General features: G+C 42.0%; 1 long non-coding RNA gene across 1 annotated transcript in view; it reads right to left on the bottom strand.

Annotated features, from left to right (window-relative positions):
• Window positions 1–4,670: 4,670 nt before the first annotated feature.
• The window catches only part of LOC134355167 (uncharacterized), a 28,764-nt gene continuing 6,772 nt past the window's right edge, over window positions 4,671–26,662 (bottom strand). Inside the window, exons 3-5 of the long non-coding RNA XR_010019968.1 lie at window positions 18,307–18,419; window positions 5,896–6,016; window positions 4,671–5,189 (exon numbers count right to left, since the gene is read on the bottom strand). This is a non-coding gene — a long non-coding RNA (uncharacterized LOC134355167). The remainder of the gene's footprint in view (window positions 5,190–5,895; window positions 6,017–18,306; window positions 18,420–26,662) is intronic.

Raw genomic sequence — 26,662 nt, 5'->3', positions numbered from 1 at the left:
CAATTTTTCTCCAAAAGGGCATTTCTTTTCCAGCTGTTAATGTTATCATCCATAATATATGTGGTATCTAAGCAACCTTGGCTGCACTTTCCCTTTCTGCCTTTTGACTCACACTTTATCACATACACTTCGTGCTGTTGGCCATCCAACATTAGATAGTTTCGTGGCTTTTTATGACTCGACACATTTTTCTAGAGTGAAATATGTTTCACATAAACCCCATTCCCTTAGCTGGATTCCCAGATTCTACAAATACTCTAATCTCTAATGAGCAAATCCTTTAAATCTATTAAATTAAATTGATCTGGCAACAAATTTTGCACCAATTAAGAAAATATTGAAGCATTTCCTTATTTCTGGCTATATGCAAAGAGCCAGATATTGTTGAGTTTAGACTGAATATGTTTCCTCTAGGCACTCCATCTCCCCTCATATCTAAAACAGATAAATGAGTTGGTAAGAAATTGAGCATTGTACATTAATATAAGTGGTCAGTAAATTCAGGTGGGGAGGGCTGGGGGTAGAATTAACAAGACGAAGTTCCATGACAATTTAATGGGAGAATGTGATCTCTCCCTGAGCTGGCACAAACTCAATAGCTGAAATGTATATTGTAAGTAAACATGGGTGAGAGGACGGGCAAGATGTTTAATTTCTAGGCAAACTGCTGATTGCAATGCACTTGTAATGCATCCTACAGGCTTTATTAATTGAAGGCTTTTTGGTATGATTGAATTCTCTCCTATTCTCATCAATGAGATACAATAATATCTTAAATTGTCTCTGTTCAGGTTTAACTGGCTCATTATACACATAGTGGACACTTTATTTTCTACCTCTTGTAGCTGATGAAGTGGCCATCGAGTGTATGTTTGTCCCCTTCTGCTCTTATAGCCTACTAAATCGAAGGTTTGATGTGCCGCGCACTTGGAGGTGCTCTTCTGCACACCATTAGTGTAACACGTGGTTATTTCAGTCACTGTCTCCTTCCTGTCAGTTTGAACCAATCTGGCACTCTCCTCAGACCTCTCTCATTAACAAGGCATTTCTGCCCACAGAACTACTGCTCACTGGATGTTTTTTCTCGGTTTCCACACCATTCTTTGTAAATTCTTTGAGACTGTTGTGCATGAAAATCCCAGGGATCAGCAGTTTCTGAGATACTCAGACCACCCCATCTGCTGCCAACAATCATTCCACAGTCAAAGTCACAAGATCGCATGTCTTTCCTATTCTGATGTTTGGTCTGGACAACAACTGAACCTCTTGATCGTGTCTGCATGTTTTTATGCATTGAGCTTCTGTCACATGATTAGTTGATTAGATTATTGCATTAATGAGCAGGTGTACAGGTGTACCTAATGAAATGATGTCTACTGTCCTCTCTACCATTTCCATTCTCTAGACAAGTTACTGATCTAGACATCCAGCATCCTGCCCACCTTTATTTGTTTCATCTTATACTAACTCAATTGAATATCCTAGCTCCCTATCTTTAAACATATTTTTGCATATTATCTCTATTGGGAAGAATTTGGGATTCCAACTCTGGCATAGTGTCAAAACTTCATAGTTACACACATAAGATGCTGGAAATCCAAGCAACACACACAAAATGCTGGAGGAACTCAGTAGGTCAGGCAGCATCTATGAAAAAGAGTACAGTTGATGTTTCAGGCCGAGACCCTTCAGCAGGACTGGAGAAAATAAGATGAGGAGGAGAGTTAAAAGGTCGGGGGAGGGGAGGGAGAACCGCAAGGTGATAGGTGAAACTGGGAGGAGTGAAGTAAAGAGCTGGGAAGTTGATTGGTGAAAGAGATACAGGGCTGGAAAAGGGGGAATCTGATAGGAGAGGACAAAAGGCCATGGAAGAAAGAAAAACGGGGATGAGCACCAGAGGGAGGCAATGGACAGGCAAGGAGATAAGGTGAGGGGGGAAAAGGAAATGGGGAATGGTGAAGTTGGGGGGGGGGGGTGAGATCGCTTTGCCGAGCACCTATGCTCCATAGGACAGAAAAAGCAGGATCTCCCAGTGGCCATCCATTTAATTCCCATTCCAATACATCAGATGTCAGGGGTAAGAATTTTTACACAGAGAGTGGTGAGTGCATAGAATGGGCTGCCGGTGACGGTGGTGGAGGCGGATATGATAGTGTCTTTTAAGAGACTCCTGGATAAGGACATGGAGCTTAGAAAAATAGAGGGGGTAACCCTAGGTAATTTCTAAAGTAAGTACATGTTTGGCACAGAATTGTGGGCCGAAGGGCCCGTATTGTGCTGCAGGTTTTCTCTGTTTCTATGTTTCTATCTATCCATGGCCTCCTCTGCTGACACGATGAGGCCACACTCAGGTTGGAGAAACACCACCTATATTGCATCTGGTAGCCTCCAACCTGATGGCATGAACATTGATTTCTCAGACTCCGGTAATGGCCCCCCACACTTCCCCATTCCCCATCCCCTTTTCTGAGGGGAAGCTACTGACATCATAAAGGAAGTCCTGAACACTGCCAGAGAAAGAGGACCTTCATTTCTGCCTTAGGTGCCAGCAGCATACTGGGCACTGAGTACCTATGATCTGCCTGGAGAAGATGTAAGTAGGAGATGAACGAGACCACAGGAAAGAAGGAAACACAGTAACGCTGGGAATATGAGATGCAAAACACAGAAGCTGTTGAAAACCCAAAATAGAAAGGGATGTCCTCTTATTTCAAGTTTCCAGAAACTGAAGTGGTTGTAGCTCATGGCTGCAGCAGTGTTTGTTTTCTCTGACTTCTCCTCCAGATACTGTAAATCAGCTGCAGTCAACAGGCCTTCATCACTCTCAGATGAAAACACCATCCCTTGTCAATCTCAGTCTCTCCTGGTCTTGAGTCTACCACAGACATTTACCTTGCTTTGTCTACCCCCAACCCTTCCCATTTTCTTTGCAGAGTGTGCTTGACTTCTAACCGTTCTGAAGAGAGTTAGTCATGAGCTGCAATTTTTAAAGAGGTACCAAATATAATGACATGTTACACACAGAACGATTGAGTTAACTGATACAGGCATTAGGTCTGAATGAGGGCATGAATAACTTGTGAAGTATACTTAACTCATTTTCATAGTTTCTCAGGAACTGCCACATAAAACGGCAAGAAGTTCAACAGCACAATGACGAGCCATTCAGGCTGATTGGTCTATGCTAATGATAAAACTCCATCCACACTTTCTCTGCAAACCTCAGTGCTCCATTTGGATTTCATATCCTGGCCTCTTTCTTCAAGTAGAACTGCAGCTGGATTCAGGACAATTTGCTCCCCCAAGAGAAGTTCAGAATTGTAAAGCATCATATCCAAATATAAGTAATTAATACATGAACAATATTTAGTGTAATGCAGCATACTAAATGATAAAACACAAACCTGACAACCAAAATTTTAAAATCATCACTTCAGAAGTAGATTCCCACACACTATGCTGCCTATGCACTACTGGACCTGATTCAAATAGTTGAGGAAACCTGCCAGCAAGGAAGCAGCAAAAAGAAAGTTGTAAGTTCCAATGAAGGAGCTCAAATTGAAGGTTGTGCTGGCCATCAGCACCGCTCTTAAACCTAGCTTTTTCTTCACTGTAAAATGTGGCCTGGCATATGTCCAGTTTGTGACCCACAATCCTATCCAGCAAGTCTCTGTGTAGCTAATGAAGCCCCATAAAATCATTGCTCTGGGGTCTGCATCAAACATATGCATTGGCAGGAACAATATTTTAATAGTTAACTGACAGGAAATATCAACAGCAGGTCAAATATGTTAGTTCTTTGGAAATTGTGAAGGATCGTGAAATGGCAGATGTGTTAAATTAATTCTTTTTGGCAAACAGAAGGCAGCAGACAAATTCCAGGGCTGGCCGTTTTAAACGTGGAATCTATCAAATACAGAAGAGTCAGCAAGTCATGATTTTGAAGAAAGTCAGAGAATAAGAAGTGTTATTTTCTGACTATTTACTGCCAGGCATGGGTATATATACATTTACTTTCCTGGTAGAAGAGGAACAGATTCCAATAAGCAATGTGCCAACAGCATGTTCGATAAAAGTGTACCTGGTATGGTTAAAATCTTTGACTTAAGAGAGAAGAAAGAGTGAAACCAATGAATATAGAAACACATGCTTGTGGGAGTCATTAATTACTCATATTTGGATTTGATACTTTACAATTCTGAACTTCTTTTGGGGGAGCAAATTGTCCTGAATCCAGCTGCCCGTGCAGAAAGTCTTTTTTTACTGAAGCAGAATGGTTTATTTTGGTGAAACAGTTTTGAAACAGAGGTTTTATTTGACATAAAGTTGAAGCCAACTCTGCATTTAGGGGATTGAATTTGGACATTTTCTGTTTTTTCACTCAGTATTGCAGTAGAATTTCCCACAGAGCTACTGACCAGCAAGCATATATCTATGTTTATAACCTGGCTGATTAGTTAGTTAAATAGTTATATTAGTCAATGTACAGAACTGCTAAAAGATTTTTGCTTTTAGTTGTAAACAGACAAGTAATTCCATGTGTACATAGGCAAATATGATTGTTTGACTGTCAATTACTTCAGTACTTGAAACTTGAATTAGCCAGAATATAATTTATATAGAAGGAATTTACAGTGCATTTTAAAATAATGGGGATGTTACACGTTTTCAATACTATTCAAAGTCACTCAGAAAGTTTACTCTTTTAACAGTTTGATTCTTCAATATTTCCTGCTGTGCTAGAGATCCCCAGTGTATCGCTTCAGTTCTAATACAGTCTTTTTATTACAGTCAATTGGAATTCATTACACCAACAAGAACAGAACAGGAACGTCTAAAGTAGCTGGTCCACAGTTACAAATGCAAGAGCAATCGACGGTTTGTACAGTTTTATGTCTTTACTCTGAAACTCAATTCATGAGGGTAATTTAGCATCATGCTGGTTTTAAAGAAATATAGACAAGATAATCAGAATCGTAATTACTGGAGTCAACACTATAGCAACATATTCAAGTAAATGACATCCAGAGAGAGTTAGTCACTCTTATATTTATACAGTTGACGTTTTGACATTGTTGCCATGGGCTGGTTGTTATTTTGTCTTTTCCAAAGGTCCCAACCTCCTTTTCGGTTTCTCACACATGGTGGCTGCAATTCAGGTGGTGTCAAGCGAAGAAGGGTGGGGGATACTGGATGAAACATAACATGGCATTATGGATTATTTGAGTTGAATTGTCTGTACTCTCTGTTTTTCGCATTTCCATATAATTTATGGGTACTTTTATCGGCTTTCTTGTTTGGAATTTGACTTCAGGCCATGAATGTTGATTAGTTAAATCTAACTTGGGGTGATCCAGCTAAGCCTACACTACTCCTACCAAACATTTACACATGAGAAATCTTTTCAGCCAGTGAGAATTCCGTCCTAGCCTGCTACTATTACACTTGGACCATTACTTCTCTCCCTTGGCAAATGCAATGTGCCCATTTCTTGCAACTAAAGTGTCCATCATCTGATCACATAACCCTGTGCAACACGGAAATTGAACCTGGGAGTTCCATAGCCTCCACGGTTTTATCCTGTGATAGCTGCTGTTTCAACATGCTCATCAATTGGGCGTATTTTACTCCTGAGAATAAATTACTGCTTTCTACTGCATATGTCTGTTTGACTTCTGTCATGTTTTTGAATCCCAGTTCTAAAAATCTTTGAAAATTTTTAACATTTTGTTCAATCAGGTGTTTTGGTAGCTAACAAACCATGGCCACGCACGACAGAGTTCAATTGTCAAATGGAAATGGCACTCCAAACGAGCACCAAAGGGACCAGATGAAATTTATAAAATACATGAACTGGTCACTGAATGCCTGAAGCTACTCCAGTCGAAGTCTCACCTGTTGTGAGGGCTGTTCCCTTTGATCTTCTGACTCCTGCTTCACCGATGCTTCTGTGATATGGAAGAATGGTTGTCGTTGTTGGAAGGCTGCTGCCTTTAACCCTCTCACCCAACAAGTTCTGAAGAAGGAAGGAGTTAATATGCATTGCTTGTAGCAGGGTTTACCGTCTTCATGCATGAAACCAAAGTGGTCCATATTTATACTGATTCTTGGGCTGTTGCTAATGGACTTGCTGTCTAGTTATCCTGGTGGAACTAGCAGTCTTATGTTGTTGTGGGGCATACTTTATGGAGAGTGGAGTTATGGAAGGACATTTGGAGCCAATCATTGCATGTTACCATTTCAGTTTACCGTTTTCAGTCAACGCCCATTTGTAAGATAATATGCCAATGACAAGATTTAATTACATTGCTGGCAAACTTGCAGGGGAACATCTGGTCCTCGGCCTCAAATACCATTACTGCCACGTGGTTGGTGGGCCCATGATTCTTCTGGGCATCTGAGGGTACAGGGTATTGTGGAATGGTTTAGACAGTGGGGACTATACATTCCCACCGATATAGCTCGTACAGTGGTAGGGAAATTTTGGGCTATGTTTAGAAATTAAGGACCTACAGCTTTTAAAACAACACTTGACCACCATTTGCCATGGTGTGCTCCTGCTCAGATTTGGCAAATAGATTATGTCAGTTGCCTTCTTTTGCAGAAGCGATTCCAGTACCTCCTAACTATTCTGGTCTTTTGATAGCATCCCTACTGTTAAAACTAATCAGGATGCTACCTTTCGGGGATTAGAACATCTTGTTTCTGCAATCTTTTTGAAATTCAATCCAATTATGGTTTACACATTTTGGTTTCCAGGGTACAAGAGTGGTCTGTCTCTAATGGTGTACATGTCCCTTATTATCCTCAGGGTAGTCACCTGATTGAACAAATGAATGGCCTATTAAAAGAGCAAGTTTGTTTACTTATTCCTGCCCACACCTTATCTAGATGGTTACCCATCCTTCCCCATGCTTTGTATAGTTTGAACAATCATTCCTTGACAGGCAGCACTCCCTTTTTGTTAATAATAGGGCAGTCAATTCCTTTTGATCCTGATGGCATAACTGGATGTGCTGGTAAAGAGATGATTCAGTTCTGCATTGGGGTAGAGTATGGGTGACATACCCATCTCCCTCTCCAGTGGAGGGTGAGACTATTGCCAATAGAAAAGGAAGTACATTCTAGGTGATGGTACAAGAACAGTCACTTCCTGTGAATGTGGAGAAGGGTAAACTGACTGAGAGAATGAAAATATTGCTAACTATCTCTTGGATTCCTGCTGGAACGTTGCTTTGTTCTGTTTTAATGCTTGGCTTGTGTTTTGTTGGATGTTGGACTTCTTTTGAGACCCATCAAGCCACTGATAACGTTGTGATTTGTGAAAGGATATTATTGTTCTGCGAAAAGATGTAATGATTGCCCATTGTATCTGACAATGACAGGATCATGTGGGTGAGTTTTGAAAGTGGAAAAGCCTTTCCCTGGGTCAGTTCCATTCTCTTGACCTCAGAAGTCCAAGTTCAGGTCAAGCGTCACAAACTGGCGTCTTCCTTGGTTGCAGTAGATGACTCCTGCCCACACCTTATCAGGATGGTTACCTATCTTTCCCCATGGATGACCATGATGTCTCGTGTGCTTTGTCATGCCTTTTGCTCTCCATGGGAGCATTGTAGTATTGCCTTTCTAACCATTGGATCTCACTGTAGATCTTGTCCACCCAGTCCACCAGAACTGACTTCGCATGCTAGGACAGGCATGTCCCTATCTCATGAGGTATGAAGCCACCAGCTACCCTCACCTGGTTTAGCCCACCTGTCGAAGCGGTGTCCTGGGGTGTGGCCGCTGCCATATGCAAACAGCTATTTGAAGATACGTGTCTGGTGGGTACCAAAGGAGAGTGAGTTGTTCATGGAATGGATGTGACAAACTCCTTCACCAGAGGTGCAACTCCTTCCTGGGCGCCCCATACGTCCCAGCTGGGAAAAGATGTACATTATGTGATATGTGCTCACGGGGAGTACGGCGGATCCATAAGTATGAGAGAATGTTGTGCACCTTGAACGACTGGCCTCATGTGATTTTTTTTTGTGAAACATGCAAAAAGCAAAATTGATTGTAATTTGACTCTTGCACCTCTGATCACAATGTGGTTCTTGTAAATCTTACTCATTCTGTTCGAAATGTCAGTAAGATGTTGTTAACACTCCTCCTGCTTAGGAACGATAACATATATTTCAGTGTGTATGTTAAGATCAGTCATTGGGTCTGTATAATTTATCATATTTTAATAACCATGATAATATTAGTTTTAATCATTCAAGGCATATTAAATGTATTCTTTGCTTTAGGCAGAAGTAAGAGTTCTATGTGTCTTTAACCTGACAGATATTCAAAGGGTAGTATGTGGCACAATGAATTTGTAAACAACGAATGAATGTCCGTTAGGTCAATGACCACTTAACTCTTTCTGATCTTGTAGCACGTGAGGTCTGTTAGTAACTAAATGTCTGTTAATGTCTGTAGAATATCTGTTGATAGCTGGATTCTTGCTTCAGGCTTATCACATATATGTAAACATTAATGTGCTTTGTAAGCCCAAGGAATGCTGCGTGCTATGAAATAAGGAGTGACCTTTAAAATGTCCAATTGATTTATGAGGGTATGCTGAACTCTGTGTGAATGGACACATATGTTATTTGAATGAAATAAACCAGACTGTGTTAATAAATGAGAACAAAAGGTTTGTCTGTCTCACAGTTGCTCTGTGCTTATGATGCTTGTAGATGCATTGGGCTACTTTTTGAATTTTCTTTGGACTTCACCCAGACCGGGATTGTAATCAGTGTCTGGGGCCCATGGGTGGTTTCATGGGTCAGAATTCGGGTTTCCCCTGAGAACAGTAACAATCAAGTGATGACTAAGATTCGTGAGCCCAGAAATCTTTGTGATTTGCTATTCTTGGTGTGGTTTAATTGTGCTTTCTATTTTATAATAATAAATTAGGCTTAAGTTACTTTATTGTGCTTGTATGCTTATTACCACATCTCCCAGACACTCAGATTGTTCGGTCTGATCAGTCCAGCACATTACATTTGGGCGCTGCAAGTGGGATTCAGGAAAATGTGGAAGTGGACAAGCAAATTGAGCGATACTGCACCCAAAACTTGTCAAGTCCCCGAATGGACAGGTAACTCTGAGGGTTTTGGATCGCTGGCTAATGTTTTCAGTAAATAAGTTCCTCCCAAATGTTGGGAGGAGGTATTTGCTGTATTGTCTGATGTTAAGCTTCCTTGTGTGGTATAACAAATGTCTTAAGCATATTGCAAACATGAGGAAATCTGCAGATGCTGGAAATTCAAGCAACACACAAAAAATGCTGGTGGAACGCCTACGCTCTGTCTGCCAGAGAAAGCAGGATCTCCCAGTGGCCACACATTTTAATTCCATGTCCCATTCCCATTCTGATATGTCTATTCATGGCCTCCTCTACTGTCAAGATGAAGCCACACTCAGGTTGGAGGAACAACACCTTATATTCCGTCTGGGAAGCCTCCAACCTGATGGCATGAACATTGACTTCTCTAACTTCCATGAATGCCCCTCCTCCCCTTCTTACCCCATCCCTTATTTATTTATTTATTTATTTATTTATTATTCCTTCCTCTCCCCCCCCCCTTTTTTCTCTCTCTGTTCCTCTCACAATCTCTCCTTGCCTGCTCCTCATCTTCCTCTGGGCTCCCCTCCCCCTTTCTTTCTCCCCAGGCCTCCCGTCACATGAACCTCTCCCTTCTCCAGCTCTGTATCCCTTTTGCCAGTCAACTTTCCAGCTCTTGGCTCCATCCCTCCCCCTCCTGTCTTCTCCTATCATTTCGGATCTCCCCCTCCCCCTCCCACTTTCAAATCTCTTACTACATCTTCTTTCAGTTAGTCCTGACGAAGGGTCTCGGCCCAAAACTTCGACCGTACCTCTTCCTATAGATGCTGCCTGGCTTGCTGTGTTCCACCAGCATTTCGTGTGCTTTGTCTTAAGCATATTGCTTTTCCTTCTAAGAGGGATTCTCTTCTTCAAGTAGAGTGGATTTTTATGACAGCGTTGTGGCAGCTGAGTATTGAAACAGCTGAGCCCTCGGAGGAAATCAAATGACTGAATTGTGCGTTGGCCTTTTTGAGTTCTAGGAATACTATTTTAAGTACATGTCACGGGTGGGGCAGGCACACGTTAAATGTTCTGAGCCTAATCAGATTGTCACAGCTGACGGGGCTATCCAGTATGATGATAAGTCGGGTCGGACAAAAGCAATGTAATCAAGCCGTGCTCATTATGGCATGTAAAAGTTAACGAGCAGTGCCAGGGTGATGGAGCTGATGGACAAAATCAAGCTCCAGCAGCCGTCCCTTTCACCACTGAGATCATCCGTCTGTCTCAAAGGATAATAGATAGCAGCACAGGAGTGAACTCTCCAGAGCACAAGCCTCGGTGGAAGGTATGGAGATCCTGGGATGTCCAGTCATCAAGATTTCCCTCCCAGCCTGACCGGTGTAGTCCAAAGGAAAGACAAGATATACGTTTGGCAGCAGCTTGGCTGCAGGAGTTGCCAGAAGGATAATCAATGATGTCCAGCCGCCTTTGGGGCTCCACTCCAGATTTGCTTTCTGGGTTTACTGCCATGACCTGTGTCTCTCCCAAGGCTCCCCACAAGGCAGTTACCCATAGCCAGGGATCTGGTTCATGAGCACCAGGGTATGTCCACACACCAGTGGGTTTGTGCGCTATGTATGTAGGGGCCAGAACTCCTCACCCTCCTCAGTATTTCAGCCTGAGTCCGAAAGGAGTTCAGTTTCCGTGTGCTGCTGGCGAAGAGGCACAACATGAGGCTTGCTGTTGGAGAGGATATGTACTGGCAGGGAGAGACTTATGCTTTTAGTTCTCCTTTTCGCAAGACAGCCAGCCTGCAATGGAAGCTGAAAGTGAGTGTGACAAGCACTACCCACTACACTACCACACTAGATGTGTCACAACGACCATTTGACACACACCACGACTGAGAGCACAATCCGTAATTACACTACCACCAAATTACAGGGTTTAGCTCAGTGGCCAGGGGAATCCTTGTCCAGCTGGCTCACCTGCCCATGGGATCTATGAACCTTCCAACTTTTTTTTTAATATGCAAGAATTGATTCAGTTAGGGCCATTAACGAAGGATCCATTGGCCCTGGTTGAACTGCAGACTGGTCAGGCTGGTGGAGCGGAAGTTCCCTGTGGCATGTGATCATACAAGCTGCCTGTGCTCGCCACCCTGTCCCATTGGATTGGGATGCATCGCCTTATCTCTGGAAATCTCTCACCTGGAGGCTATTTCATGTCTCCGTGATATGGCAACACAATCTGCTATTTATAGCCTTCAATGGCTCTGACGCTGTCCCCTTTTCCCTTGGTAGGTGCACGTCCTCGCGGAGGTGAGGCATCTTGTTGGGTCTATTAGGGGGCGCTGAGGCTTGCACAGTTGCAGAGGTGAGCAATCTATTGGCCTAACTTGAAGGGTCAGATGTACGTAGATCAGGGACAACTGCAGGTTAAGGCTGCTAGTAAATCCCATCAGCAGCAGAGGCAATCTGGGCACCTGATGAATGGAAACTAGGAATGCCCCCAAAGCAGCCGACGGCTGTGCCCTAACAGTCAGTATCAAAGAGCCCTTCTTCCCATCTTGGTAGAAAAGAAATGTTTCTATCCCTGCTGAAGGAAAAGATTGCCAGTGTGCCTGTTGGCATTCTTTATGCGTTATAGTGTGAGCATTCTGACCAGGTGGGCCGCACTCTACAGCCAGACAAAGGGGTTGGTTGCCCATCTGGCCCCTGCACCAGTATGTAATGTTAATCCCAAAAAGAAGGACGTTGCTCAGCTATATCCGGAATTGTGTGAATACTCAGCCCATCACCTCGGGGCTCCAGAACCGATGATGTTGTTATCAAGGCAACTCATATTCCCCTTTTAATGCAAGTTTTTGTTAAAGATGATGTGGCTATCTGGAACCTGTGGCAGAGGTATGGAAGAAAGAATTTGCCTCTGGCTTTCTGTCCCTAAAAGCTTCCTGATGCTGCTACCAGACATACAGTGTTTGAGAAACAACTTCTTGCCTGCTACTGGGCTTTAGTGAAGATTGGAACTCAGATGGGGGAATTCCCTCATCGCTCTCTGCCCTGACCTTCCCATTTTGTGATGGTTACTCTCTGACACACTAACCCATACGACTTGCTCTGTAGTACTTTGTGTGGTTTATTTGTGCTTTCTATTTTACGATAATAAATTAAGCTTAAGTTATTTTGTAGTGCTGGTATGCTTACTACCACATCTCCTGGATACTTGAACTGTAGAGTCTGATCACTCCAGCCCATTACAAAAACCCCTGCTGTTTTTTCTTTGAAGAGCACAAATTATACCACGTGCCCTGACTGACAATCAACTCTATACAGAGGGATAATTTCATGACTGGTTTGGAATTATGCCATGCACAAATTAACAACATTTCCTGTGCATCAAAAGTAGTTCATTATTATGAAGAACTTCAGGTTATCTTATGATATAAAAGATGTCACAAAAATGATATTTTTTAAAATAATTCACAGAGAAACTATTAGTTCTTAATTTACACCCCTTTGATTTATGGTTTTCTAGTGTAATGTAATTTGCACTTTGAGGTGTATGTCTTTGATTCACAAAATTACTTTTTGCATTAGGGCTTCCCCAGGTTATGAACGCCCATCTGATGGACAACTATACATACGAGTGAGATCCAATAAATGTTACTAAATTCAAACTAGAACCGTTTCCTGGGGAAAAGAAACTGTTTATATGTAACCTCTCTAATACCGTTATCTCTTAAGCACACAGGCTGCCAGTTTCACCGTGGGATGCCACTTAAAAAAATTGCTTTGGAAGCATACGAATAATCACCCGTATTGATAATTATGCAACTAAATTCTATAATACTGTATAACATCAAACCTGTCAAAACTAGTCATTGAAAATGGGACACCCTCATTCTGCACCATTGTAATTGGGCAGTGGAGGATGATGAATAAATTCTTGTGTTAATTGATCCTCAACAATACCATTCAGTTTATGTATTTTCAGATTCATGGACACAATCACCATATGAATTTTGATGAAAATGGAATCCATTCGTAACCCAGGGATGACCTGTGCAGAGAGTAATCTGTTTGTGCATAGGAGAACACAATAGGAAAATACATTTATTTTAAATTACTCAGTGTTTTCAATTACAAAATTTCACTCCATAAAATTTTTTCCAAGAGCACATTCCTTTTGTACACCAAGGGATGGCTATACAAAATTACAGAATCACAATAGCACCTACGTGGGCCAAAATTTTTCCTTTGGCGTTTATTGTAACATTAACATAGCAAGAGGAGTGGGGTACTTAACTTCCCTTTTGTTGAGGTTGTTGTTGTGGTTCTGACCAGTGAGAGATTTTGGTGGAAAGTTCCACATTGTGGTCTTCTCACTCAGTGATCGTTGCTGAGCTTCTAGTGGGAAATTTGCTCCCCGAATATTTTGATTGCCTGTTTGAGCCCATTTCCTATCCTTCTCCCTCTTCTGGCAGCTAATGCTCCCTCTGTGCATTGTGCACTGAGCACAATTTCACAACTCAAGCTCAGAAATTTGTGCTCACAGTTCCGTTGTAAACATTGTGGTTCGCCACCTTGATTTAATACTGGTTCAGAGCTATGGCTTTCTTTTACGATCTGTGCTAGCTTTTTTGAACAAATTGGTTGGCTTTTGCAACTTTTCTAAATTGATGTGTTTAACAAAGCAGATGAGCTTAGACCGTGGATCAGTACTTGGAGCTATGATGCTGTGACCATCACAGAGACTTGGACGGCTTAGGGGCAGGAATGGCTACTTAAAGTGCCAGGCTTCAAATGTTTCAGGAAGGACAGAGAGTGAGGCAAAAGAGGTGGGGGCATGGTACTGCTGATCAGAGATAGTGTCACGGCTGCAGAAAAGGAGGAAGTCATGGAGGGATTGTCTACTGAGTCTCCGTGGATGGAAGTTAGAAATAGGAAGGGGTCAATAACTCTACTGGGTGTTTTTTATAAACCACTCAATAGTAACAAGGACTTCAAGGAGCAGATAGGGTGACAGATTCTGGAAAGGTGCAATAGTAACAGGGTTGTCGTGGTGGGAGATTTTAATTTCCTCAATATCGATTGGTATCTCCCTAGAGCAATAGGTTTAGATGGGGTGGAGTTTGTTAGGTGTGTTCAGGAAGGTTTCCTGACACAATATGTAGATAAGCCTACAAAAGGAGGGCTGTACTTGATCTGGTATAGGGAAATAAACCTGGTTAGGTGTCAGGTCTCTCAGTGGGAGAGCATTTTGGAGATAGTGATCACATTTCTATCTCCTTTACCATAGCATTGGAGAGGGATAGGAACAGACAAGTTAGGAAAGCATTTAATTGGAGTAAGGGGAAATATGAAGCTATCAGCAGGAACTTGGAAGCATAAATTTGGAACAGATGTTCTCAGGGAAATGTACAGCAGAAATGCAGCAAATGTTCAGGGGATATTTGTGTGGCGTTCTGCATAGGTACATTCCAATGAGACAGGGAAAGGATGGTAGGGTACAGGAACTGTGGTGTACAAAGGCTGTTGAAAATCTAGTCAAGAAGAGAAGAAAATCTTATGAAAGGTTCAAAAAACTAGGTAATGATAGAGATCTAGAAAATTATAAGGCTAGCAGGAAGGAGCTTAAGAATGAAATTAGGAGAGCCAGAAGGGGCTATGAGAAGGCTGTGGCAAGCAGGATTAAGGAAAACCCCAAGGAATTCTACAAGTATGTGAAATGCAAGAGGATAAGACATGAGAAAATAGGACCAATCAAGTGAGATAGTGGAAAAGTGTGTATGGAACCGGAAGAGGTAGCGGAGGTACTTAATGAATACTTTGCTTCAGTATTCACTACGGAAAAGGACCTTGGTGATTGTAGGGATGACTTACAGTGGACTGAAAAGCTTGAGCATATAAACATTAAGAAAGAGGATGTGCTGGAGCTTTTGGAAAGCATCAAGTTGGATAAGTCTCCGGGACCAGAGGAGATATACCCCAGGCTACTGTGGGAGACAAGGGAGGAGATTGCTGAGCCTCTGGCAAAGATCTTTGCATCATCAATGGAGACGGGAGAGGTTCCGGAGGATTGGAGGGTTGCAGATGTTGTTTCCTTATTCAGGAAAGGGAGTAGAGGTAGCCCAGGAAATTATAGACCAGTAAGTCTTACTTCAGTGGTTGGTAAGTTGATGGAGAATATCCTGAGAGGCAGGATTTATGAACATTTGGAGAGGCATGGCTTTGTGAAAGGCAGGTTGTGCCTTACGAGCCTGATTAAATTTTTTGAGGATGTGACTAACCACATTTACGAAGGTAGAGCAGTAGATGTAGTGTACATGGATTTCAGCAAGGCATTTGATAAGGTACCCCATGCAAGGCTTATTGAGAAAGTAAGGAGGTGTGGGATCCAAGGGGACATTGCTTTGTGGATCCAGAACTGGCTTGCCCACTGAAACATAGAAACATAGAAAACCTACAGCACAATACAGGCCCTTCGGCCCACAAAGAGTGGTTGTAAACAGGTCATATTCTGCATGGAGGTTGGCAACCAGTGGTGTGCCTCAGGGATCTGTTCTGGGACCCCTTCTCTTTGTGATTTTTATAAATGACCTGGATAAAGAGTGGAGGGATGGGTTAGTAAATTTACTGATGACACAAAGGTTGGTGGATAGTATGGAGGGCTGTCAGAGTTTACAGTGGGACATTGATAGGATGCAAAACTGGGCTGAGAAGTGGCAGATGGAGATCAACCCAGATAAGTGTGAGGTAGTTTATTTTGGTAGGTCAAATATGATGGCAGAATATAGTACTGATGGTAAGACTCTTGCAGTGTGGAGGATCAGAGGGATCTTGGGATGTGAGTCCATAGGACACTCAAAGCTACTGCGCAGGTTGACTGTGTGGTTAAGAAGGCATACGGTGTATTAGCCTTCATCAACCGAGGGATTGATGAAGTTAAAATAGAACTTTTTGGCCGCAATGAGCGAAGGGATGTTTGGAGTATGGACTCTATCTTTTTAATTGCCATTGATGCACATTCCAAATGGCCAGGGGTCATCAAGAACGAAGACAACCACATCGGAAAAGACCATTACAGTGCTGAGGACCATGTTTGCCAGGAATGGCATACCAGAGCAAATCTGCACAGACAATGGACGACAACTTGTCTCTGAAGAATTCCAAAGTTTTGTGAAGAACAACAGAATCAAGCACTTTACATCAGCTCCTTACCATCCATCCACAAATGGCTTGGCAGAAATATTTGTACAGACATTCAAGAAAGCCCTCAAGGCAAGGGACAGCGAAAATCGACCACTACTACACAAGACAGACAGCTTCCTCTTTACTGATCATAATGCAGTACATGCTGCCACTAACCAGACTCCAGCGATGATGTTTCTGAACAGGAACCCAAGGTCCCGCATGGATCTTCTCAAACCAAATGTACGGCGTGATGTAGAGAACAGACTGTTCAAACACTTGAATGTTAAGTCAACACGGAACTTCAATGTGGGACAGTCAGTTCTTGCACGGGATAACCGGACTGAAAAGTGGCAGCCGGGTATAACTTCCGCCATAGACTGGCCACTGATGTATAGAGTACAGGTGGGAAAGAACGTATGGAGATGTCATGTGGATCAAATTCTGAATGCTCAGGTGAAAAATACAACAACACCTTGCCCGGACTCCCTGGACAAAGAAGCAAACACTCCTGATGTGACCACATCAGCCTCGCCCACAGATAAGCCTGTCATCAGTGCTGAGGATTCACCTGATGTACCTGTGGAGACTAATTCTCCAAATCAAACGTTGCAGGGCAGACGTTACCCAGAGAGGCAGAGAAGGCCCGCCTAGAGTCTTGAGTTATAAGTATTATAATAATTATTATTATTACATTACTTTGTTATAATTTCATATTATTGTTACTAATTAAACAGTTGGTGGGCATTTGTATATTAAGGGTACACATAGTATTTGTTTAGTGTAATGCCCCTAAAAAAAAAGTTGTTACACTTTTTTTAAAAAAGGGGAGGAGTGTACCACATAGCCTACTGGATAATATGGGACTATTTTATGTCATAGTAACACGTTATTGAGTATGCGCTATTAGGCACGTATTGATCTGTATATATGTGTTCAGTTCAGTAAAAGCCCCTGTTAACTTAGCTCCAGTCTCTAGTGCTTTTATTAATGATATTGTTGTGTAAATGGCCACATACACAACAATCACTTTCCACCATGTCATTTACAACTGACTAAACTTCCAAATTGTGCTTCCATCACAGAACCAATAAACTCAGACTCAGTAATCTATAAATGGAGCAATAAAAAAAATGTTCTCAGTGACAACATTCTCAGTGAATACAACTGTTTTCATAATGTCCATTTAAAAAGTTTCTTTTTAATCAATGGCATAAAACTAATTCTTTTTTAATACATTGACTGGAGAATCTGTGAAGCATTCCTGCTGTATGGCACCTCACAGCTTTGAAACAAAAAATACATGAAGAAGAAAGAAAGAATTTGCATTTGTGTAGAACAACTCACAACCTCAGGCCATCCTGAAGCACTTTATACAAGACAAAGACTTCAGTTAAGTCTAAACACGGTTGTAATGTATAAAATATGGTACAAATCTGAGCACAGCAGGGTCCCACAAACAGCTTTATGACCAATCACCAGATACTTTAATTGTGTTAGTTGATTGATAAATATTAGCAATAACAAAAAAAGATTCTCTTCAACTCATAGTTTGATTGTATCTTTTATACCCTACTGAGAGCATAGATGAGGCCTTATTTTAATGTTTCACCTGAGGACAGCACCTCTGATAGTTCTACACTCCCTCAATACGGCTTTTATTGTCTGTCTAGATTTTTTGAAATATCATCAATTTTTTGTTTGAGATGAATTAAGAGGCAGATATCAGTTTTGTTCATTCATATTCTGGCTGCCAAGAGCCTTATTGTGGGACCAGAGTGATTATTCCCTGAATATTTTGTAGACCTGTATTCAATTAGATGTGACTATCCAATGGATATTGTGTCTAGAATCCAGATGTCATAGGTTCTAATCAATCACTTTAAGTAGATTCAAACCAGATGGTATCCAGGCCTTTGAGGTCCTTTGCAATACAGAGATAAAGGTTGAAAGTCATCAAGCTGTGCCTTGAGTAAAACTAATCAGAGAACTTCTTATTTGCAATGCCCTTCTGTGATCCTTTGGACTTACCTTTAGGTACCTCAGCCTGTCCTTAATTTGGCAAGCTACTTCGTGCATGAACAATTTTTCTGCTTGCAGTTTTGGGAATTATCAAGCATCATCCATACTTCAAATTATAAAATCTGCAAAGAAGAAGGACAATTTATGTTTATAGAGCACCTCTACACTAATAAAACATCCTCAAGGACCTTCACAGGAACATTATCAAACAAAACTGGACATAAGCCATGACGAGTCAGTTAAATTAAAAAATACTCCAATCTAAATATTTATCTCAGCCTTAATAACCAGCAAGAACTGACCATTAGTCTTCAAAATATTGGCAGATCATAATCAACTGAAATGAAGGAATGGGACAGACAGAACAGAAAACAGATCATTCATATTCTCAAATGTTGACATATCCAAAGTGCTACTTTTGTTACATAAGAGAAACTTAAAATATACAGAACTGAGCTAAATATTAACGAAGTGCAGGCACTGGAGAAAATCGTTTTATTTTCCAGAAGGTCTGAGAATAGTAATAATCAGTCAGAAAACTGGAATTTTTGAGATTTGTCTGATGGAAATTGTAGTATTTCAATATGAATTCAATTCCAGTTTAAATACAACAAAAGTAATCAAACATGAGTTGAAAGGTTAGATTAGATTAGATTAAGAGGACACACAGTCCTCTTTTATTGTCATTTGGTAATGCATCCATTAAGAAATGATACAATTTGTTCCTCCAGAATGATATCACAGAAACACAAGACAAACCAAGACTAAAAAAACTGACAAAAACCACATAATTATAACATATAGTGACAACAGTGCAAGCAATACCATAATTTGATAGAACAAACCATGGGCACGGTAAAAAAAATCTCAAAGTCTGTTGAAAGTCCCATCATCTCAAGTAGACGGTTGAAGGAAGAAAACTCTTCCTGCCATGAGCTTCCAGCACCGCAAACTTGCCGATGCAGCATCCTGGAAGCACCCGACCACAGTCTGAATCCGAGTCCGTCTGAAAACTTCGAGCCTCCGACCAGCTCTCCGACACCGAGCTCGGAGCACCATCTCTGCCAAGCGCTTCAACCCTGGCCCCGGCAACAGTCAATAGGCAAAGCCGAGGATCTGGGGCCTTCCCCTCCAGAGATTCTTGATCGCACAGTAGCAGCGGCAGTGAAGCAGACATTTCAGAAGTTTCTCCAGATGTTCCTCTGTGCTGCGCACGGCTGCCTCTATTAAATCAGGATTGTGCACAGCCTCCTACTTCACAAATACGATATCTATTCGGATCCGCCGCACGCACTGCGTCGCGCTGCATCTTCTCTCCCCCTCCTTATTATGGAGATTAAGGGGTCCAATTCGCTTTATAAGAAATATAGCCGTAGTGCCTAACAATTTATGAACATTTAATGGTATACCAACATCATGGTTAAAAGAATTCCGGAAGATTATGCCAATTAATTCACACCATTATTTATGTCATACATAATAATCTTCTGATAACTTTTGCTCCATTACACAGAGCTCTCCATGAAAAATGTGAGCAGGGAGTTATCATTACCTTCCTAACACCATAAAACAATGACAAAATTAAAGTAAGGAACATAGGAACATTATTGAAAGGTCATTGGCCTGAAAGGTTAGTCCTTTTTCCATTTCCATTACTCTTGCCTCATTTGTTGAGTATTACTGGTTTTTATTTCAGAATTCCAGCATCCTCAGTATTTTGCTTTTTGAGGAACATGGAGCCATGACAGGGACTTTTGAGTCTATTCTGGCACTCAATGGAATGGCGCTTGTTTTCTCAACTTAAGCCATTGTCATCACCAGATGCACTTACGTCACTACAGGGTAGTTCAAATAATTGTAGTTTATTGTTTAAATTAAGGAATGTTTCCCTCATTAGGAACTTAGAATTTTTATTTTTTTCAGACAGAGGTTCAAGTGTCCAGTGTAGCTTGGGCAAATGGCAAAGCAACCAAAAGAGGGCATATTTCAGAGTAGTGGCTTTCTAGTTTCTACCTTTAAATTTAAAAAACTATATAATTTGGTTGTATCTCTTCTACATGATGATTGTGGTTATTAGTGACCATAATGTACCATGTTGTTTAACATTCTATTTTGTAAATCAAGATTGAGAACGCCAATCATAAACTGTTAGACCCTCTAACTTCTGTATTCTGCATTGCTACTCTGAAATACGCCTTCTTTTGTATCCAACTTCAACGGGAAATTAATGTGAAGATGATTGAGGGACTTCGAAGGTTTGAGAGTTTACCATTGTATACAACACAATTAGTTATCCCTGTCACTTCTCACAAATTGACCAACTTTTACACTGATAAAGGACATGTTTTTCCTTATTTCTGCACAATAAAAGGATATTGTACCAGCAGCCCTTAACTAACCCAATATAGCTTTATACTTTGCAGACGGTGGCAAGCTATTGCACTCACAGATAAATGGGACAATAGTCTACGTCATAGCATTTCAATCTGAAGTATGCACGATTGCAAAAGTACAAAGTAATATCAGCAGAGTATCAATTTTACTCCACATTTTGTTACCTAACAAATCCAGTACAATGTCAGGAAGAATGAGATATTCTCTGAAATGCATATCCCTCTTTGGCTACCCACATTTAATAACTGCCCTCTGCAAATCATTCTGAGAAAGCTTGAATGAAACTTAAAACTTCATTGTTCAAAACTGGTGCAAAGCAACTGGAGAAGTTAGTTCTGGTGTGTTGGATCTGAATCCAACTATCATTCAGTTTGATTTCCTGCCACCTGATTTGGTTTCTTCCCCAACACGGTTTGGATAAAATTTGATTTATCTATCTCTCTCTACCATGTCCACCAGCTGCAACCATATAATAACCAGAACACTGATCTGATTAATTCTGAAACTTTCAATCTCAATTTTAAATGTATGTGACTAGTTGATAGCAACAATGTTCAACGGCAGTACAAATGTCTGAATTCTGGCAAATTGAAAATAGAGTTCAATATCAAATTGACACATTGACATTCACCTGATAAACATTCATGCTCAAATTTTGAAAGCTGCTTTGAAGAACAGATGCTTTCAATGCAATATAAACTAAAAAGGAACTGCATTTATACAAAACAGGAGAAGCTCTGCAGATGCTGGAAATCCAAAGCAACACACACAAAATGGTGGAGGAATTCAGCAGGTCAGGCAACATCCATGGAAATGAATAAACAGTTCACGTTTTGGAGTGAGACCCTCCTTCAGCGCTGGAAGGGAGGGGGTAAACAGCAGAATAAAAAGGTGGGGAGAGGGAAAGGAGGATAAGGTGGGTAGCAATGGTAAAGGACTGGAGAGGAAGGAATCTGATAGGAGAGGAGACTGAACCATGGGAGAAAGGGAAGAAAGAGAGGCACCAAGGGGAGGTGATAGGCAGGTGAGAAGAGGCCAGAAGACAGAAATTGATGTTTGAAGACAAGTTCCCAGGAAGAATGCGTGGCTGTGGTTGGGAATCCAGGTGAGAGCATAGTTGAAGAGTCAAAGGGCAGCAAAGATCACACAGGGGAGCAGTTTGAGAAGGTCTCACTGAACTCCTGTTGATGAGTTAAGCTTCTTCAGGGTAGGCATCCCTCGAAGAGACATTGCAGTAGAGTAGCAAATTTTAAACGTGAAAATCCAAAGCAACACACACAAAATGCTGGAGGAACTCAGCAGGTTAGGCAGCATCTATGGACATGAATAAACAGTCAATGTTTTGAGCTGAGACCCTTCTTCGGAACTGGAAACATCGATTTATTCTTCTGTTAATTTTTCCCCTCCCCCTCCCCCTTCCCTCTTCTTCTATTCCCTGTTCTGCCTCTTACCTCTCCTCACTTGCCTATCATCTCCCCCTGGTGCCTTTCTTTCTTCCCTTTCTTCCATGGTCCACTCTCCTCTCCTATCAGATTCCTTCTTCCCCAGCCCTTTACCTTTCCCTCTCACCTGGCTTCACCTGATCTTCTACCTAGCCTTCTCCTCCCCCACCCCACCACTTTACTCCGTAGTCTCCTCCCTTCCTTTTTCACCATGAAGATGGGTCTCAGACAAAAACATCAACTACTTACTCATTTCTATAGATGCTGAGCTCCTCCAGCATTTTGCATGTGCTGCACTGCATTTATACTAGTGGTTCTCATGGCTTTAGAAAATCCAAAAGTGTTTTGCAGCCAATGAAGTATTTTTAAACAAAGTCATTGTCACAATGCAGAAAGCATTAGGAGAAAAAACAAGCTGTTGTGAATTTTTCAATAATCTTTCCCCTCTTCTTGTTGAAGGTAGTGGCCATTAGTTCTGCAGGCATTAGCATTCTATCAATGTGTGGCTAATGACACTCTTTGTCTTGTTGAGATCATAGACTAAAAAATGAACTTGAGATCTTCTAGATCTGTGGTTTGAGAACTCCACCAAATGATCCATTCAACTGTCATTCACTTAATAGTTCATTGACTTGTTATTTGCCATGTCGTATGACATGGCAATCATAGTCTTTCCGTGACAATGATTGTTCTTGGCAAATTTTTTGACAGAAGTGGTTTGCCATTGTCTTCTTCAGGGCAGTGTCTTAATAGTACAGAACCTATTATGGGTTTATTCAGAAAAACCACAAAGGCATTAATTTGATCAATTACATCAATAGTATAAAACAAATAGACAAGTGCAAATGCTTTGAACATTTACAAACCAATGGCAAATCAGGTCAGGTAGTAGCAGATTTGAAATCTGATGACGAACACACTTGACAAACAACTATGTATTTCTGACTGATATGGTCATTGGAGGATTAATTTTTTAGGATTGCCCTTCCAAAGTGCAAGCAATTTTGAAATAATCATCAACAATGTAACTCATGTGAAAGCAAAGTGATTTTGAAAGTCCATTCATTTCACCAGAGAAGAGCAGTCTTGGAGTCAGCTCCAGATGAACTAACATTCTGAATGAGTTGAGTTAATTGAAATATACCTAATTAGATCATAAGACATAGGAGCAGAATTAGGCCATTTGGCCCATCGAGTCTGGTCCGCCATTCAATCATAGCTGATCCTTTTTTTCCCCTCTTCAGCTCCACTTCTTCAAGATGTGGCCGCTGCAACTAGCAGCCCAGATTGTTGCTACTCATTGGGCAGGAGGTACGAAAGCTGAAGTCCCACACCACCAGCTTTAAGTACAGCTACTTCCTTTCAAACACTCAGTTCTTGAACCAGCTGGCAAATCCTTAATCATTACATACGTTTAGCTACGCTATGACCATTCTGATCACTCTGTACTAAAATGCAAATTTTTTTTGTTTTAATTACATTTTTTCTTGTAAAAGTTGTTATAATTTATGTTTGTGTTTTTCTTCTAAGTGCAGCTGATATGACACTATGTGCCTGTGGTGCTGCTGCGTGAGATTTTCATTACACTTGTGCATATGACAATAAACTTGACATTGACTTTTCATGCTGAAACAATGGTGTATGAATTTGGTACACTTTGAACTATCACGACACAAACAAGAGAAAATCTGCAGGTTCTGGAAATCCAAGCAACACACACAAAATGCTGGAGGAACTCAGCAGGCCAGGCAGCATCTATGGAAAAAAGTACAGTGATTTCGGGTGGCAGGAGGATGGGCTGAGAGCAGACGTGTGTGAAAAATGTGATCCCCTTCTCTCAATTCCTCCGTCTCTGCCGTATCTGTTCTCAGGATGAGGCTTTACATTCCAGAATGAAGGCGATGTCCTCCTTCTTCAAAGAAAAGAGCTTCCCTTTCTCCACCATCAACACTGCCCTCAACTGCATCTCTGCCATTTTACGTGTGTCCGCTCTCACCACATCCTCCCGCCACCTGACTAACGATAGGGTGCCACTTGTCCTCACCTACCGCCCCACCAGCCTCCGTGTCCAGCAAATAATTCTTTGCAACTTCCGCCATCTCCAGCGGGATCCCACCACCAAACACATCTTTCCCTCCCCTCCACTTTCTGTTTCCACAGGGATCGCTCCCTATGTAACTCTCTTGTCCACTCGTCCTTCCCCACTGATCTCCCTCCTGGCACTTACCCTTGCAAGCTTGCCCCGACACCTCCTCCCTCAATACCATTCAGGACCTTCACTTCACTTCACCTGTGAGTCTGTCTGGTCATATATTGTGTCCGGTGCTCCTGGTGTGGCCTCCTATATATCGGTGAGACCCAACATAGATTGGGAAACTGCTTTTCTGAGCACCTAAGCTCCATCCACCAGAAAAAAACAGGATCTCCCAGTGGCCACCCATTTTAATTCCACTTACCATTCTCATTCCCATTCCAATATGTCTATCCATGGCCTCCTCCACTGTCGTGATGAATCCACACTGAGTTTGGAGGAGCAACACCTTATGTTCCGTCTGGGTGGCCTCCAACCTGGTGGCATGAACATCGGTTTTTTTTGAACTTCCAGTAATGCCCCCACCCCTCTCCTTCACCATTTTCCTCTCTCACCTTATCTCCTTGCCCCCCCCCCCCGCCTTTGCCTCCCTCTGGTGCTCCTCCAACCTTTTCTTTCTTCCGTGACCTGTGTCAGACTCCCCCCTCGCTGCCCTGCATCTCTTTCACCAATCGGCTTCCCAGCTCTTTACTTCATCTCGCCCCTTCAGGTTTCACCCACCAACTTGTGCTTCTCTCTCCCCTCCCCCCACCTTTTAGTCTACTCCTCGGCTTTTTTCTCTTTTTCTCCAGTCCTGCTGAAGGGTCTCGGCCTGAAACATCAACTGTATTTTTTTCATTTATGCTGCCCGGCCCGCTGAGTTCGTCCAGTATTTTGTGTGCTTTGCTTGACCTATTGCTACTCAGCTTTGTGCTCCAAGATCACCTGCAGTATCCTAACATAGAAGGCAGGAGCCTCAAGCAGCCACACTGTAGCCACTGAGACAACACTGCAGAAGAACAACAGGACAAGCAAAAGACAACAAATGATAAGTATGTCATTAGGCATATTTATGTGTGGTTTATACGTTATTGCTTTATTTTTACATAGAACATAGAATAGTACAGCACAGTACAGGCCCTTCGGCCCACAATTTTGTGCCGACCCTCAAACCCTGCCTCCCATATAAGCCCCCACCTTAAATTCCTCCATATACCTGTCTAGTAGTCTCTTAAATTTTGCTAGTGTATCTGCCTCCACCACCGACTCAGGCAGTGCATTCCACGCACCAACCACTCTCTGAGTAAAAAACCTTCCTCTAATATCCCCCTTGAACTTCCCACCCCTTACCTCAAAGCCATGTCCTCTTGTATTGAGCAGCGGTGCCCTGGGGAAGAGGCGCTGTCTATCCACTCTATCTATTCCTCTTATTATCTTGCATTGCTTTCAAGTGAAAGGTGTGACATTCAGTTTCATGCAAAATGGAACTGCTGTTGAATGAAGAGTTAGGGCTGTGTTAACCGGCATCGTAGTTGGGTGTGCTGCTTATCATCAGCCTCCGCTCCATCTACCTCTTGTCCCACAGTTGTTTGCCTCTCAGGTCCCATCAAGAATTTTCCCCTTTCACCATTAAAGCAGTTTTAGATTTCCCTTACCCTGGGAAGAATGGCAAGAACTGAGTCGTCCTGGTGTCATCAATAGTAAACCACAACAGATCTTCACATCTGCTCTGTTGAGTATTGAAAGACTCTCCCAGAGAGATTCAGACTGTTTCAGCAGGACAGTTGTCTGCTCACTCAAGTTTTGACCGACATCGCAGCATTGGTCTTGTGCACGTTGCCCACATGAGCTTGGATGGCATACCAGCGTCACACACCAAGTAATCAGTAAGTACCTCTTGCCACCCATTAGCCAGCCAATGGTTTGATGCAGTGGTTTAAATTCATAAAGTGCTGTGGATTGGTAGAGAACAAAAGCATAACAATTGCTGCTTTTCTGCAATTACTGCAATTGCTGGTTTTCGGACATTGACCTGCTGGATACCAAGGGAGTGGAGTCCCTTTCTTGTGTACACCACACGTTTGATATGTGGCATCTGCCAGACACCCTGTACAGAGAGCATATCTGGATTCCACACATTGACTCCACTTGTGCAGATGGGATCTACCGTGCATCCCAGGTTTGGTAATTCTGAATCTGTAAAAGACTCTGAGTAATAACCATGCAAAAAAGTTTGCAAGACATGGTACTATTAGCCCAGTACAAGCAAGACTGTATTATAACTCCGGACTAAGAAAACACTGAGCATCCTATCAAATTGCACACATCCTAGCTCAGGAAGACAGCAATAACAGGCAAGGCATGCAACAACCTTCTCAGTAGTTAGCTCTCTTTGGGGGGAGGGGCAGGGGCAGATTCCTCACCCTTTGCCATCTGAGAATCAACAGTGGACTGTTGT

Source organism: Mobula hypostoma, chromosome 12 (genome assembly GCF_963921235.1).
Source record: "Mobula hypostoma chromosome 12, sMobHyp1.1, whole genome shotgun sequence".
In the NCBI taxonomy this organism is placed as follows: Eukaryota; Metazoa; Chordata; class Chondrichthyes; order Myliobatiformes; family Myliobatidae; genus Mobula; species Mobula hypostoma.
This window is presented reverse-complemented; position numbering and strand designations above follow the sequence as displayed.